At 42.0% G+C, this 16,928-nt stretch overlaps 1 protein-coding gene and 1 long non-coding RNA gene across 5 annotated transcripts in view; one reads left to right on the top strand and one right to left on the bottom strand.

Moving 5' to 3' along the window:
- The window catches only part of AFTPH (aftiphilin), a 42,531-nt gene extending 34,202 nt beyond the window's left edge, over positions 1-8,329 (bottom strand). For all 3 annotated transcript variants that reach the window (XM_053938228.1, XM_053938229.1, XM_053938230.1), the window contains exon 1: positions 8,135-8,329. The gene's annotated coding sequence lies outside the window, so the exon portion shown is untranslated. The remainder of the gene's footprint in view (positions 1-8,134) is intronic.
- Positions 8,330-8,410: 81 nt separating this feature from the next.
- LOC128785846 (uncharacterized) lies at positions 8,411-13,837 on the top strand. 2 transcript variants are annotated; one of them, XR_008430056.1, is made up of 5 exons: positions 8,411-8,544; positions 8,987-9,075; positions 10,639-10,717; positions 12,094-12,178; positions 13,537-13,837. It is a non-coding gene; the product is annotated as an uncharacterized LOC128785846 (long non-coding RNA). The 2 variants fall into 2 exon arrangements; XR_008430055.1 differs by having other exon boundaries at positions 9,355-10,717.
- Positions 13,838-16,928: the final 3,091 nt, after the last annotated feature.

The raw sequence follows: 16,928 nt of genomic DNA, 5'->3' as shown, positions 1-16,928 counted from the left end.
ACTAAACCACAGGGGGGAAAGAAAAAGAAGAAAATATTCCCATGGCCTAGATAGAAACAGATTAAGGACTTTCTCTGTCTTAACATTTCAAACCATTACAGGAACAAGCCAGGTATGGATGGAAAAATGTCTTTCCTAAAGAATCATCTTGACTTTTTCAATGCTGTGTGCAATTAATGAAACAATAACTACTAGTACAGTTGTACTAGTAGTTGTACACATCACTGAACTAGTTCATACCTTAAAACCCTTCAAAGAAGAGCTCACACCAAGAGCTCTTTCCATTTCAAGCTACACTTCACATGAATGAACTGTAATAACACTAAGCCTCACCTACAGAAAAAGAGTGGAGACAACCTATACATATTGGCAAATATTTGAACTTCTAACCACTAGAATAAGTGCAGACTTTACAACACTAGTTAGGCAACGCAGATAAAATGTGATCCTTATATCCCAGTGCCTTTAGTAAACAACTTTGTAAAAACACCTTAAGAGCAGCACACAAAGGGTAAAAAAGCCACAAATGAAGCTCTGCAGTTCTTCTCAAGCACAACATACCAAGCACTTGATATCTGCCAGGAAACTGGCAACCTTGAGGTGACTAACATAATTAAAATTTCTTTTTGAAAGAGTAGTTTGCAGTTACAAAAGTACATCATGCTTATCAGATGAAATCATGAAGTAATTTGTAACATAACATGCAAACTGAAGAGAACTGTAAAGGTTTTGTTTAGAATAAAGCCTAAGTTGTCAACAAGCTCCCACATAGGCTTACTCAGCACCAGCTGCTTAACAAGGTATTTGAGAGAAGAGCTTCACTTGCTCTAAACTTCTGAACTTTCCCATTAAAAGAAAAATGTATCTGTGTGGTTCATCAAAAACCATGTGTTTTAAGTCTTTTCAGATTTATATGCTTGTATAGGTCGCTTTTCATCTCAGTCATTTGAAATATCACATTCAGGTCTCTACTAGTAACTACACCAACTTACATTAGTGGATCTCATTTTGGCAAGACATGCCAAGAAAAATTCATATACTATCCATCATAACAACTCTACCCATTTTTTGGTTGACCATTTACTGTATGACTATTTTAACCTCAGACAAAAATAAATCACAATAGAGCTGAGAACATCCTTGGAGGCAAGGATGATCTAAAAGAATCCAAATATGCAGTTTCACAAAACAAACTGAATAACGTGAGAGAAGCAAGCATCACAATCACAGGGAGTTTACCCACAAGACTCCTTTTCTTTCCAGTTAACATAAAAAAAGGGGAGACAAGGAACAAGAATAATAAGGATAAGCACAGGACAAAGATAACTGCATGGGAGCTGAAACAAACAGCCAAAACCCAATTGGACATGTAGGAAGATGCCTGACCATTTAAAAATTTTCTCTCCTGCGACTTCTGACATAGAGCAGAAGAAACTTCCTTCAATTTTTCATTTCAAAGCACTTTTAAAACATCACAGGGATCATTTACAAAGCAGCAGTCCAGCAGCACAATGCTCCAGCTACACTTCAATAACAGTTGCCAAAACAGGATTTGCAAGGAACATTAACTGTACATTTAAAAATTTGATCACAGGTTTGATCGTCTACTGTGTGTTTATTCAGTTTAACCCACAAGAACCCACTGTATAACCAACTGTATGGGTTTCTGTGTAATTATTTTTTAAATGTCAGGTACTTCCAGTTATGCTACTGCTGCATTTTAAAAGCCAAACACTGAGAACTCCAAAATGTGTTAATCTGCATTATAAATGAGTGTAAGGTTACAACTAACACAATTTAATTGTTGTTGACAGATCTCAAACTGTAAGAAAAGAACAAAAGTTGTAATAGTATTCCCCCTCCTCTTGACTAATCAGTGATAAATTTTTAAACTGGGCATAATTCCAATTCTCCTCACAACATAAAGCAGCATAGGTATTTTGTAGTCTTAATGTAGTTTTATTCAGAAAGAATTGCAATATGGTCCTCTTTCATGACTTCCAAAAGTGTTCTATCTGCCAGCTAGAAACCAAATTAGTTATTGTCCATTGAAACCTGTGGTGAAAACCCACAAGTCTGACAGAACAACTACATTGTTCCTTATTTCATTTAGTTAATCCCTGCTTTGTCTGGCATTTCAAATACAGCTGGAACCATGGCTTCATCTTTTGTAGTCCTTTTACCCAACTCAGACATATCCTTGATCAAGACATTCTGCTACATTATTTTGTAAACCTGGTATTTCAAGTGATGTTTATAATGTGATTTAACCCGAAGTAGAATTTGTAAAAGTTCTATGACCAATAATGCAGATTATTTATCATCTTATGTTTGAGCCAACTGGTGACCAAATTTATAAGTCAAGTATAAAGCGACCATGCTCTGTTCACTTATAGATTCTTTAAACATGTATTTCTTAAAAGAAACCTCCAATTTTTCAGTACACTAAATAATAAGGACTGTGATTTGAAGGAAATTATAACAGTCTTTACTTGTGTAACAGAGCATAATTTGCCTAACTTCTGTGCTTTGTAATAAGTAACAACCCAGGTTTCTGGCATCAGACCTTACACCTCGAGGTGAGGAATCTGACACAGTTAAAGTGTTCATGTTTAGTGGATTGCTTTAGTCACAAACACAGATTTATGTTGACAAATGCCAGTAACTTCTGCAAATCTCAATGGTTTAAGATTAGACTGAAGACAGATTTCTATCAATTGCTCATGGCATGCAGTTGTACCAACGTTTTCTAGGTAAAAAAAAATTGTATTCTCTCTCACATGTCATTTTCTGCATTTCTTTCTTTTACATGTTTGCTTGTTGGGTTTTTATTAACTGGGAATGCTAGTTCTTACTTCCATGTGTTTCTTTATATTCACACTCTAACGTTCATTATCAAGGAATTTCTCAAAAAGTTTCAGTACCACAAACAGGAGACCACTGTGGAAGTCATACTATAAATGCAATTCACCAATGCACTCACAAGTACATATTGACATTGTACTCTAGAGAAGAAAACTGCTGATTAATTAATTATGATTCAAGGTTCAAATCTTTTTTCTCAAGTCACATGCATTTATTTAAGAATGCAATTCAAGTTAATTTGAAACATTAAAAGAAGTGAGAAAACGGAAATCAGTAGAAAAATTTTGATAGGCAAGTAACTGGAAAGAGAAAATGCATACCCTTCTTTTCTGAAAAATAGGTTTTCAAAACATTTACAACAAAACCAGGCTATCTCATTATTGGTTTACAGTAAATAGGGAACAATATGTGCTTTCCTCACTCACAGATCACATCCTTGCTCACTACCTTTTTGCAGAGTAATAGCAACAGCCTAACAAAGACTAGGCAGCATAGACAACAATGCAATTACACTACACAAAAGCAGGTATAAATAGTTCCTTCTCTGTGTATCTTCTAAGGCAAAACCTGAAACAGCATGTTTGGCTCTTACATAAGACCTAAAAAATCAGGAGGTCGCAAAGAGTATCTCTAAAGAAATACCTGAGGCATGTAAATTCAAAAGAAACCCCTTGCAGAGCAGAATGTTTCCTTTAATTTGAGAGGAAGCAATGAATAACCTCTCAGCTGTGGGTTATTCTGAAGAAAAGCTGAGTTAAGCAAAGCACCTCCTTAAAGCATACAGCAAACACAATAATCAGAAATGGCACAATCAAGATCTCCATGACAGAAATTACAACGTTACTGAAATACTCTACAGTAAAAGCCTTGCAAAGGCAAGGAGATGGATTCAAGTCATTAGCAGCTGGCATCTGATCTTTCCAAGAACATTTAACTCTTACTGCAAGGGAATTCCTCTAGCAAATGCCAAAAATACCACAGTAAGGACCAGATTTAGACTTCTTATTACAGCACAGTGTTGGCTTCCAGTAGGAAAAGCTGTCCTCTTCCATTATCTCTTTGCCTTTTCTTTGGCTTATGAACAATGGAAACCAGATTCCCAGTCTTTCTTCACCTGAGAACCTATTTTTACAATGGCAGCTGTAAATGAGGAGAGCCTGTCTGTTAGAACAGCATTTCTGTATCCCAAATTCACTCTAGAGAGAGAGTGTCTGACCAAGCTGAAGTCAATATGTTCTTAAATTGGTTTAATAAGCTTACTTTTATTTTTGGAAATAGTTAGCAGCAACCAAAATACAGCAAGAAAATGTTTACTTCATAAAGCCTCCAAGAAATCAATGTTTTCTATTTTGAACTTAATGCTGTTACAGCCAGGAGGTCCATTACCCAAAGCAGGAGTTTCAGAGCACCTTTCTTGGACATGTATGAGTTGAGGAAAACAATGATCTCCAGTTCCAGTAAGGCAAACATATCTAAGCCTTATTTCTCACTACCAAACATTTGGAATTAATCAATTCCATCGTACATTACTGTGGTTTCAAACACTGAATTTGCTGGACACTTTCTATTACAAAGTGTTGTATGTATAATGAACATTAAAGTAACAGAACTCAGGACAGCTTCACCAAGAATCTGGCACTAATCTCAGGCAGCTCATTTTTCCTGGTCTCCTGTGCTCCTCAGGCTGGCATTAAACACCAGGCACCCCTGGACAATCCAGCCTATTCCATATTCAAACCTCTTTGACAGTGGTGCTCTTCCTCTCACCACTGACAATGCAGGAAGACTAAGCTAGGTGGCACAAAAGTGAAATTTAAACAGATCTTGGGTATAAGCATTTTCATTTTAAATGTTGTTAAACTATATATAAAGAAGCAAACACGTATTTTCAGAATTTGTGCTGCTTCACTTCTCCCTGTTTCATTTTGGCTTAGCTGTAGAATCAGAGGAGCTGTTGGAAAATATGAATCTAAATGTTCTGTTGGTTCATTAAACTCCTTTTTTAACCAAGAATAGCATTACTCCCCAAACCTAAAAGACCAGGTTATCCTCAAAGTTACTATAAGCAAAAAAATGTTTCAACTCAAAGTCTACTGATGTGCTTTAACAGGTGCAGATGAAGATGCTGCCTGTATATAGATCTGTAAACAGAAAGTGGGGAAAACCTTGTAAGAACAAGCACATCTTAAATTCATATGGGCAAACACAACTGGCTGGGACAGTCAATCAGGTTACAATCTGGCTCTGTGGAATGCAGTATTTGTGTCCAACATACAGCACACAGCCACACAATGTGTAAAGACAGATGTTGTAAGTAACACATAACTCAGATGTTTTCATTCTTAGGATTTCTTAAATTCCTTTTAAAACAGTGCTCAACTCAGCGAGAAATCTATTTCTGGATGTTACCCTCAAGCATACTAGCTGGGAATGTGTTCTAAATTAGGATGAAAAGGTGCTAGATTAGAAAGGTATTAGAACTAGATTACCTAGGGTCAGTGTTCCCAGAGACTTCCTCACAGAGCAGTATGATCTCCATCACACAGAAACCCTTCAAACTTCACACAGGCTGCAGCACAGAGCAGATCAGAACTGCCCAGGGCTGCACTCTGCTGTGACAGCTTCTCTCACAGCCTGGCAGAGGAAATACAGCTGCACAAGGAAAACAACCATGGGTCTTCTTCCCACTACTGCAAATGTACTTACTGCTTGTTTTTTGGTGAGCAAGCTTACTTATTCACCATTGATCCCACCTACAGACATTACCTCATATTAAAAACATAGTACAGGAGGGACACCTAATACTCCAAAGAATAAAATCGATTTTCCATCGCTTATCAATAGACAAATGAACTTGAGGTTTCACGTTTCCTTCACCCTACTTCCAAACACACTAAAGTGAAGAGAGGATTTGCCCTTCCCTGTGGTTCTCCCAGCACGGGACTCTCTGATCTGAAAAACCCAAATTATTTACTTTACAGCAGATTTCTTAGATCACCTTGCAAGTGGCACCAATACAGAAATATTCCTTGCAATTGAAAACTTTAATTGCCAAAGACATTAGCAGGAAAGAAAGTCTACTGAAAATGAGACTGTCAGTTTTCAAACAAGGCATATTTCAAGGTTTTTTTCCTGTGCGTGTGTGTGCAATAGCAGCAGCTTACTCAGTGTGTTTTTTTTTGCACAAAGGACAAAATCTAACAGACAAAATTTCTAACACCTAGGAATAAGTAGGATCTAAGGCACTTCTCTGACTATCCAGAAAAATTATGAGTATTTTGAATCCCCATGAAAGGGTTAGCATGTCATTGTGCTGAAATGTTCACAAAGAAGCAGTTTAAGTTGTCAAACAGCACAATAGCACAGAGAGGAATGAACATTCTGTCGAGGTAGATAATGTCTGTCGAGGTAGATAATGGTATCTGCAAGAAAATTATGCTGCTGAGTGTAGTGAAAACAACTCGATCGAGCATCAGTTTCTTTACCGCTGGATTTCCAGCTGATACCACCACAGATCTGCAAGGACAGCTCGATGAATATTTCAAGAGGAAAAGGCAGAGTTGACTGAGGTCCATCTAAGCTGCTCTATTATTTCCACTGTGAAAGACAAGTCTTTTCAAAGCACTGAAAGGTTCAGGCTATTACTTTGGGTAATTAAGGTGTTAAGAGGCTTGTGTTAGCTTAGTGAGCTACTGGAGTTTTTAAGTAGAAATGCAGAGATCACACAGAGCCCTCATCACCAGCAATATGTAACACAAATATGATTCACTGTGTGAACTCCAGATTTTATAGTCCTTTAAATCCTTTACTAAACAAAACCATGATCTGAACAAAAACAAAGTACATTAAAAAAAAAAAACAAACAATTGAGGCTGTGATCCTTCGACTGCTTACTTATAAACAAATTAAGGAAATAAAAACAAGAGGTCATACTTTCACATGACCTTAAAAGGTCATACAGTGTGTACTTTATGCAACTATCAATGCAGAATGAAAACACCAGAGCTCCATTAGCTTTTCTACATATTTTTAACTTTCATTCTTAAGTTCATGCTATTTATTCTCACTGACATGACTGTTTAAAATAAACAAAACAAGCCCTCGGTAGTCACAGGTACTCCAACTCTTCCCCAGGCTCTCACAATTAATGTTCCATTCCTCCAGGTATAACTCCAACTTCAGGAGGAGAAACTGCTACCTGTGCCTTGCATGAGCAAACCTCTGTCTGTGCTGACAATACAACAGACCATTTTTATTTCTAAAGTAGGCTAATTGCCTTTCCAAGTTTCGTTCATGTGTTCAGAGAATAAAACAAGGAGGAAATACTTTTAATTTTGCTCAATCTCCAAGGACCAATCCAGCTAAAAAGCAGCATCCATCAAACACACTTTACCATGGGCTCAACAGCTGAAAAATGAGTTCTAATGAAGCATGTTGGGCTCTAAACCACGCATGGAAACAAAACTTGTAAAACCAACCCAGTACAGCTCCTGTCAACAGTGTTTCTCTCTGTCACTCCAGTCATTTATGAACAGATGTTTGCTTAAGGAGCATTAAGCTGCCGACGGTTTCCATTTCTGTGCTGAAGATGGAAGGAAGGGACTGTCACCATTAAGAGGCCAATTTACTGACACTTTTAAGGAATCCCAAGGTTTAAGCGTTGTTTTTTAAGGCACTGTCTTCTCTAAAGAAAAAATTATATTTTGGTTCATCCAGCAGACACTTTTCATAGCAAACTGAACTGTCAGGACCCAATAACATTTAAGCAATTCCGCCCCATTTTAGAATGGCATTACCTCCTTTACAAAAAGAAAAATACCACACTTAAATTACCGTAACTCTGCTCAGCCTGCCATGTCCACATGCATTTAGCAACCCACCGACACGCTTTACGCCCCTCGAAAGAGAAAGCTTGTCAGGAGAAGCCAAGCGCACAGGACAGCTTAACTTCTTGCACCACACATCCTTGAGCCCTCTCGCAGCTGCGGCGCCGCTGAACCCCAGGAAAACGCGGGCCCCGCCGCAGGACAAAGCCGAACCCCCCCCGCTCCGGCTGCGGCGGGACGAGCCCGGGCAGCCGCGGGGCTTCCCCCCTGCCCTGCCCCGCCCGGGCCCCGCCGCCCTCCCCCGCGGGCCAACGGGAAGGACGGCGCTGCCCCGACAGGCCCCGGCCGCCGCCGCCCCCCTCCCGGGGGCAGCGCCGAGGGGTCCCCGGCGCCTTTCCGCGGCCAGGCCCGGCGGCAGCGAGCCGCCCGCCGCCGTCTCTTACCTGCGGGCTGCGCGGGGGGCGGCGGGGCCCGGGCGGGCATGGCGGCGGGCGGGGGAGGGGGAAGGGAAGGAGGGAGGAAGGGGGAGAGGGGCCGCGGCCGGTTATCTGCGGCCTCCCGCGGCAACCGCCATGGAGGGGAGCCCCTGTGGGCGACAGGAACCGCGTCGCTGCGGCCCGGCCCCCTCCGGCCGCCGCCTCCCGCCCGCCGCCGCCCACCGCGCTCCCGGCACGCACCGCTCCGCCGCCCGCGTCACGTCCGGCCCGGCCCGGCCCCGCCGTGCGCAGCCCTGCGGATAAAGGGCTGAGGGAGGGCGCCCAGCGCTCGTGTGGGACCTGCCGTGCCGGCGGGACGCAGAATCCTAGAGCGGCTTGGGAGGGGCTCTAAGCCCAAGCGACTGTGTGTTAAAACTGTAAAGAATAACGTTTAAAAGAGTAGCATTTAAGTAGCGTGCAAAGCCTGCCATTCGTCCTGGCGCCGTGCTTAAGTGAGCTCCGTGCAAGCGGTGGCAACGCGGCGGAGGATTGCGTTAATAAAACAGCGGGCGAAGCGTAGCGCTGGGGCTTTGTTGCAGAATCTCGGAATGCGTGAAAAACGCCAGTCACCTGGTTTTTAAAATTTTTAAAGTTTAATAATAATAAAATGGTTATAAAAATAGTAGTACAATTAGAGTAATAAAAATTTAGAGTTAGGACAATTACAAGACAATAAAAAGCAAAGAATTACGGACGTCCGGATGCTCTCGGGCACTTAAGCCACGACAAGCATGCCTTGTGAACAACTAACCTTAAAAGCAATAGCTTGTTGCATATACAAAACACTTCATGATTATGCATATATTTTATTTAAAACAGGAAATTCGTCTGGTACTTGTCCAAAAGGTTCTGTTAATTCCCAGGCGCCTTCGAGTCTCAGTCAGGCTTGAAGAAGTTCGTTTCTGTTGGTAAGGAAAGCCATAAATTCCTCTCCTCTGGAAAATTTAGGGGGTTCTGTAATTGTTATCTTTGTGCGAAGAATTCATTGATTATCCCATCTCTTTCTTGAGCTAGTTAAAAAGTATCCTACATAGTATAGTTTCTATTTTAACATTGTGTTATAACCTAAAAATACATTCAACACACTACTTGAGAGAATTAATACAGCATAACTTTCCAACAGTACACATACAATATTCATTGTAACTATTGCGAAAAGCCAATCATAAAATGTGCATTTTTCACAGAAAGGATTCGGTTGGGAAAGACCTCCGAGGTCACCGGGCCCAGCCCCGCGGTGCCAGCCAGACCGCGGCCTCCATCCTTCCCTTGAGCACCTCCAGGGACCGTGACTCCACCACCTCCCCGGGCGGCCCATTCCGAGCCTTAATCACCTTTTCTGTGAAGAAATTCTTCCCAATGTCCAACCTAAGCCTGCTCTTGCTTAGGACTGTGGCCTCTTGTCCTGTCGCTGGTGGCCTGGGAGGAGAGGCCGACCCCACCTGGCCACAGCCTCGTCTAGGAGCGCTAAGGTCACCCCAGAGCCTGTGTTCCTCCAGAGGCTCTAGGTACACACAACACTGTTATAAATGAATGCTCCAATTTGTTAATTAAAGAAAATTTATTAAATGGTCCAAATATAAATTTAGAGAATAACAACGAGAAGCCGCTATCCAATCAAAAAGGGTCAGTGCCGAGCCCGGGTATCGGCGCTGACCACTACAGCACAGGGTCCCCTGTGTTTCACACCGACTGTCCTGTCCGAGCGATTTTTATGCGGTTTTTCTTGCCCGAGGCAGAGTCCCTTTTGTTCCTTTTCGGACTGCACATATTCGTGTGAAGTTCTTTCTCTGTGGCAAGCTGAACAAAACATGTCCGGAGAGTGATGAGCACCCATGACCGCGTTCCCGGAATCCGGCATTGAGATGTATCTCCCCGATGGCTCCGGCTGTCTCAGTCTCAGATATTTATCGCGTATTCATCGTCTGGGATTTCCTCGGATCACCTTGAATGGCGATCATTCTCCAGGCTGGCCACGTTCATTCGATTGTAACTGAGGCTCTCCCTCCCTTGTCCAGGTGGTTTCGACACTGTGTTGCAATCCCCGTCACTGACTTGTGCGTTTAAAACTTTTTACAAGAGTATATCTTAACAGTACATAACTATAAAATATACAACAATTTTCTTTGCACGAATTATCATACACACATATAACACACACCGCGTTTAAACACGCAGTGGTTTGGCTGGGAAAGGCTTAAAACATAGAACGTTTCACGTTTCAGAGAGGTTCGTGGAATGAAAATACCTCGAACGCGTTTAAGGGTAATTATAATTAATCTGCTAATTTAATCAGCAACAGAAGGCTTTTGTGAAGCAGGGGGGAATTATATTGTTAATGCAGCGTTTCTCTGACGTTCTGAATCCTGCTACAATAGCTGAAGATAATCGTGGATGACTATTAATGAGTCTGTGTGACTTTTAATGAGGCTCTATTACTTCGCCTCCTGGTGGCTGTTCTCTTTTTTCAGCTTAGTGTCAGAAGCGCAGAGTGAAGCTTGTGCTGACCCGGCAGGACAGAAGGAGAAGCCGGAGGGAACAGGAAATAGGGTAATTTAGCGCTCAGTGCTCTTTGACCTTCACCCAGTGTACAACAATGTGATTAAAATTTTAAAAGATCTTCTCCCCCCCCCTCCATATCTGGCAGTAGCCTTTAACTTCCAGGGGCCCGAGGTGTCCCTTACTGTGTGGTGCTGCTTCGTGAAGAGTCATTTTCCATTCCAGATGTGTTTAATTGGTGGTCATGGGCTATGACTGTAAACAGTCCTGTTGTAAATAATACAATTGGAGAAGGTAAAATAATAATTACCTTCTCTTTTACGTCTGCCTTACCAATCATTTGAATGATACATGAAATAAACAGTGCTGCCTGTAAATTCTCCAGACAGCGACATAAGCCCCAGTGTTGTCCAAAAAAAAAAAAAAAAAATCAGATTTTTTACCCAGTACAACAAGCCAATAATTACACACTCCAGAGGGACATTGGTTATTTATCTTTGAGTTGCACAAGCCTGAGTCCTCTGTGGTATTCCACAAATCAAGCACACCAACTATAAAAACTTTTTGCTATTTATACATTTTAGCAAACAAAGGAATTATTGTTCGTTGGCTACAAGTTACACAGTTCTCTTACTAATTGGTATTGTCTCCTCTACTGTTTAATGACTCTCTCTCTCCTCATGCTGACTAGTCCGCATGCTCAGGCTTTCTCCTGCTCTGAGGTGGGCTCTCAGCTGGTGGCTGTGATCGGTCCCTGCTGGAATTACCTCCTACCCAGGCACAGCTGATTCAGCACAGTCGCTGAGCTGTCTTTATTGGTTTCTTCCTTATCTTGGGAGCTCTGCTAAATGTCCTTGGGGCCCATAAATTCTGCATTCTTTGTGTCCCCTCTCAGTGGTACATCCTTGTCCCCAAGCCTGGTTAACCTCCCCCTGGGTCTGAGATCATTGAAGCAAGTCCAGCCCCAAGCCTTAAGAAGGCAATTCTACCCACAATTAATTTATTTTTCTAACACCACTATGTCACTTAGAGCTTGTTAGCTGCTCTCTGTTTAAATCTCCCTTCTTGCTGATTTGGCTTGAAAATATATAAAGACCAAACATTAAAGAACATCCTTTCTTAAGAAAATTTTACATGTTGCACATTTTGCAACACTGGCACCCTAACGAAAAACAAAATAGTAAAGCCCTTCTTATGCAAAAGCCCACAGTTGCAGAAGAAGCATGTATCTCAGAAGAAAATCCAGGGAGATAAATGGTGTCAGTAATCAGGGTCTAGATTAGAAGGAAATTTGTTAAGTAAAATCTCAGATGCTTTGAAGAAGTGACTCATATCCTAAGCTATAAAAAAAGGCAAAAATTTCCTCCAAATAGTCCCTGCCAGTCTGATGTGGTGAAAATTTCCTTCTCTTTCTTGGTGGCATTCAGAAGTTTCCAGGACCAGAAGCACTAATCAGTATGCAGTTGTGAGTCCATAAAATTCACTTAACTTGAATGCAAGATCAGATGAGAGGTAAGCATGTCACACACACAAAAAAAATGAAGTTAATATTCACTTAGGCATAGTGTGAGTGATTGACAAGATGTGTGGGATTTCTTCAAGTTGTTCCTGCATAAGCTTTGCTGGCTGAAGGAGATTACATTTGCTTGTGAAGGCAGACTGACTCTTTATAATAGCATTAGCCATATCATGTATTAGCTCTGTGAAATGGAATTAATGGGTTACAACAGTGATTTCAAGGTTATATTTTTAACATATGAAAGTTTCCTTTACAGAATTGCATGGATTGTAAACACTGTATCTTATTTGGAGATGATTCTAGCACGGTGTTCTATCCATTTTCAAATAAATGGTGAGGTGTTTTTAAAGCATCTACTTTCAAGCCGTTTGCTTTCTTAAAGCATGGTGAAAAAACTTATAATTTTGATATATCCATCTCAACGTGAAGCCCTTCTGCACCGTGCAATAGAGGTTTTAAGTCGAGCTGGTGTGGTCTTGGTGGGTCTGAGGCTGAGCCTGGGCTTGTTGGCTGCAGCAAAGTGGCTTTTTCAGTCAGTGCTACCGAGTCCTGAACTGTCAGGAGAGGGCGCAGCCTTCCCAGAAGTCTCAGATGGAAAAGGGTACTCTGGTGTGTCAGGGTGATTCAGAAGGGTTCTCCCAAAACCCTGCGTGGTCTAGAAGCTCAGACTCTCCTCCTGGCTTGGGAATTGAGGATGGTGGGAAGAACCTGCTATAGTCTACATCCATGTCCTTCATAAAATTAATCATTCATAATTGTCAAAAAAATTGAGTATGTAGTATTTATAGAGAAGAAATTTAGGTTTTATTTCTCATTTTGAAGGCTACAACCTTGCTCCTGAGTGTAAATTTTAGTTTTATATAAGCTGCACCATATATTGTGTAGTGTGATGCAGAAAATCTGGAAGATGTTGTAGTGGGTAGTGCGGTTCTTTTCTTCTTTTTAATTTCAAAAATACATACAGTGCAGCATGGCTCCTGCCAGTGCAAACTTTTTTGGCTTCTTCACTGAGTGAGGAAGAAATTTGCTATAATCAAAGGCTAGATAAGTCTCCAAAATTCAGGCAGTGTGTTTCCCTCTCTGCTGAGTCTGGCAATGCTGCTGATCAGAAACTAGATAGTCAGTGTCCTGAGAAATTATCATCCTTGGTTTTCCTTTTTATTTATTTATTTAAAATTCACAATCAAATCAGACATTTAAAGATTTTATATTATCCATAGAATTAATTTTAAATGGTCTTTTAACCTCCCAAGTAGTTTAATTTTATTAGTGCCTTATGCTTTTATTTCTGCTATTGTCTCCATCCTTGGCCAAGTGCCCCTCAACATCTTTTTTAACACCTTGGTTGCAGGACTCAAAGGAATACCAAGTTTGCTGATGTCACTAAATTGGGATGAGCTGTTCACTCCCTCGAGGCCAGAGAGGCCCTGCAGAGAGACCTTGATGAATCAGAGAGCTGGGCAGTCACCAACCATGTGAAGTTCAACAAGGGCAAGTGGCAAATTCTGCACCTGGGATGGTGCAGCCCTGGATGTAGAGACTGGGGAATGAGAGGCTGGAGAGCAGTGCCATGGAAAGGGACCTGGGGATCCTGGTCCATGGCAAGTTGAACATGAGCCAGCAGTGCCCTGGCAGCCAGGAGGGCCACCCGTGTCCTGGGGGGCATCAGGGACAGCATCCCCAGCTGGGCAAGGGAGGGGATTGTCCTGCTCTGCTCTGCACTGGGGCAGCCTCACCTCCAGTGCTGGGGGCAGCTTTGGACACCACAACATAAAAAAGCCATGAAGGTATTAGAGAGTGTCCAAGGGAGGCCACGAGGAGGTGAAAGGTCTGGAGGGGAAGCTGTGTGAGGAGTGGCTGAGGGCACTTGCTCTGTTCAGCCTGGACAAGAGGAAACTGAGGGGAAACCTCAGTGGGGTCTTCTACATCCTCACTGGGGGCAGCAGAGGGGCAGCACAAATCTCTGCTGGGGACCAGTGACAGGCGTTGAGGAAACGGCCTGAAGCTCAATTGGAGGAGGTTTAGGTTGGATAGTAGGAAAAGGGTCTTCACCCAGAGGATGGTTGGGCACTGGAACAGCTCCCCAGGGCAGTGGTCACAGCACCAAGCCTGGCAGAAAGATTTGAACAAGACTCTCAGGCACATGGTGTGATTGTTGGGATGTCATGTGCAGGACCAGGAGCTGGAACTCAAAGGTCCTGAAGTGTCCCTTCCAACTCAGCATATTCTATGTTTCTAATATTCTGTGAAATCATTGTAATTCATCTTCACAGAGTGTTTTGACTTTTTCTCTTTCTGACATGAAACTGAATTGGCACATTTCTCCGAAATGTTTTCAATTCAGTAAAACTGCATTTATCTTAGGCCCTTACAGCTGAAATAACCCCTACAACTGCATTATCAAGCACAAAGGTCTTTTCTGACTGAATTCACCAATCAGCCTCAAAAGCTTTATATGAAAGTTTTTTGTGGCTGTGGTTTCATAAGTTGAGCATTATGAAAGCTAGTTGAATGAATAATATGTGCTTTCTGCTGGCTTCTAAATGGGCATCAATCAATAAAAGAAAAATTCTGCAGTCACTGCTAGCTGAGTTAAACAAAGCTGCAGCTGAGCAGAGAATGAACTGTTGCTGAAGCAGCCTGTCGCTGAACCCCACTGTCCTTTGGCATGGAAAGGTGGTAAAACAGATCAAAGAGCAGTGGATACTTGTTTCTCTGGGGTGTGGTTCGTGCCTTCAGCTCCACCCCGAATCAGTGCGCACTGCTTGGCTCCTCCCCAGGGCAGTGCTGGGCTCTCTCCTCTGTTAGAGTTGAAGAAGCCAAGAGTGCCTCTCTTGGCCCCAGGGCATCGCCCAGCCACATCAGAGACCCCTTGTGAAGAGCCCACCCGGGTCTGCAAACTTCTCCACATCTTCTGCTTCACTGCTGCTCCCTTTTGCACTGACCTCTGGGCGTGCAGAATGACCAGGCACTGGTTTCTCTGGTTTTGGGGATCCAGCAAAGGTGGTTTAGCTTTTCCCAGCTCCCCAAGCACGGGTCTGTCTCCATTCTGCTCTAGTTGCAATGGCATAAAACATAAAACACTGTAACATATGTTTCAGATGCAGCACATAAGTATTCTGTTTGGTGGAGTGCAAGTTTGTTGTAACTTTCCACAAGTCTCCCTGGATATCTTTGCTGGAGTCCTAGTACAAAAGTGAGAAGGCATTGCTATGTCAGCAGCTTGTTCTCTTGTGATTACCATTAAAAATTTCAGAATTGCCCTTAAACAGACCTGAATGTCTTAACTACAAAGAGCCCAGTGTAGTTACAGAGAACAGAAATAACAGTTATTTTAGAGGTTTTCTACATCTGAATGTAAGTTCTTTGGGGTTTGGCTCAGGCTTATTGGGCAAGAATACGGTTGTTGACACTCAACAGTGTTTGTGGGGAGAGTTGGGGTTTTTGGGGGGGGCTGTTTGTGGGGCAGTTTGTGGGGTGGTACTTTTTTTTTTTGTGTGTGTGTGTGTGCGCTTTGTTTTGGATTGGCTCATTGGTTTGATTTGGTTTGGTCGTATGTTTCTTTTAAAGAGGTTCTTTCTGAGTCTTGGCCACATATGCAGCTGATTTGGAGCATCTAATGAAGATGAAGGCTCACATTCTTGCCATGTAAGGGCTTACCCAGTGGATTAACCAGATCATGAATGTCTAAAGAGCCCCATTTTTCCTGCTGTGGCCTAGACCACATCCTCCAAGTGGCACAAGTTAATGACTTCAGTGTGGTAATGCAACGTGTGTAGCTGGCCTCAACATATTTGCATACATAACTCATCAGCAAGGTGTGCAAAGTGTATTTTAGTGTATATACATATTAATGGTGACAAGGCTTGTCAGCAGAGTCCATAACCAAACCCAGGTCTGACAATACTTCCTTCTCCTAGAAGATGGCATTGAGTACCTGAGCTGTCAGCAGGAAAGCAAGATTTCTTGTGCCCACAACAGCAAAGCTTTCCAGTGCAACTAATTGATTTGGTTTGGCTCTTGTTGGGTTTTGTTTTGGTTTTTTTTGGTTCTTTTTTTTTAGTTCAGGCTCTAAATGCAGAAAGCCCATAAGAAAAGAAATCAAAACTATTCATTTCATGACAGTCCCTTGCCTTTAAGAGGCATGGCTTGAGAGCTTTTTACATTTAAGATGAAAAGTGCTTAAAAGTGGTCAAGACCATTATTCTGTTTTAATGGTCTCATTCATTTATTGGGCAAAGGTGAGCTGATTGCCAAAGTCATCCTCCTCCCTGGTGCGTCAGTTCCTTTCTGTGAGGCAGGACTCAAGAGCCTCCAACACCCTTGAAGATCAGCTGATAGGAAATTCCAAAGTACAAACTATTCACTCTTGTGTGTAATAAATATGTGTGTAATAGGCACTATGACAGCAGTCTCTTGCATACCAACCTGTGCAGGGTAGTAGTATACATTCCTGTATTCTCCATTAACATCTATTTGAAGACATTTTCATTTCTAAGGCATTTTGGAGTTTGGGGATATTTTATTTAGTTGGGGTTTTTTGAGGTTTAGGATCACTGAAACTTGCCTCTACCACTGGGGTTTTTTTACATATATTTAAGAAGACCTGCAATATCCTGTTTTAATCACACAAGTTCATTTCACTTCTGTTTGTCAACACAGTCATTGATATTCAGGTGTCAGGTTCAGATGTTTTGATTAAGTTTTCCTAATAAACTAATGTTGTGTGACTGGCAGTGATTC

This window comes from Vidua chalybeata, chromosome 3 (assembly GCF_026979565.1).
Source record: "Vidua chalybeata isolate OUT-0048 chromosome 3, bVidCha1 merged haplotype, whole genome shotgun sequence".
NCBI classification, from domain to species: domain Eukaryota; kingdom Metazoa; phylum Chordata; class Aves; order Passeriformes; family Viduidae; genus Vidua; species Vidua chalybeata.
Note: the sequence above shows the minus strand (reverse complement) of the source record. Positions and strands in the feature narration are given on the sequence as shown.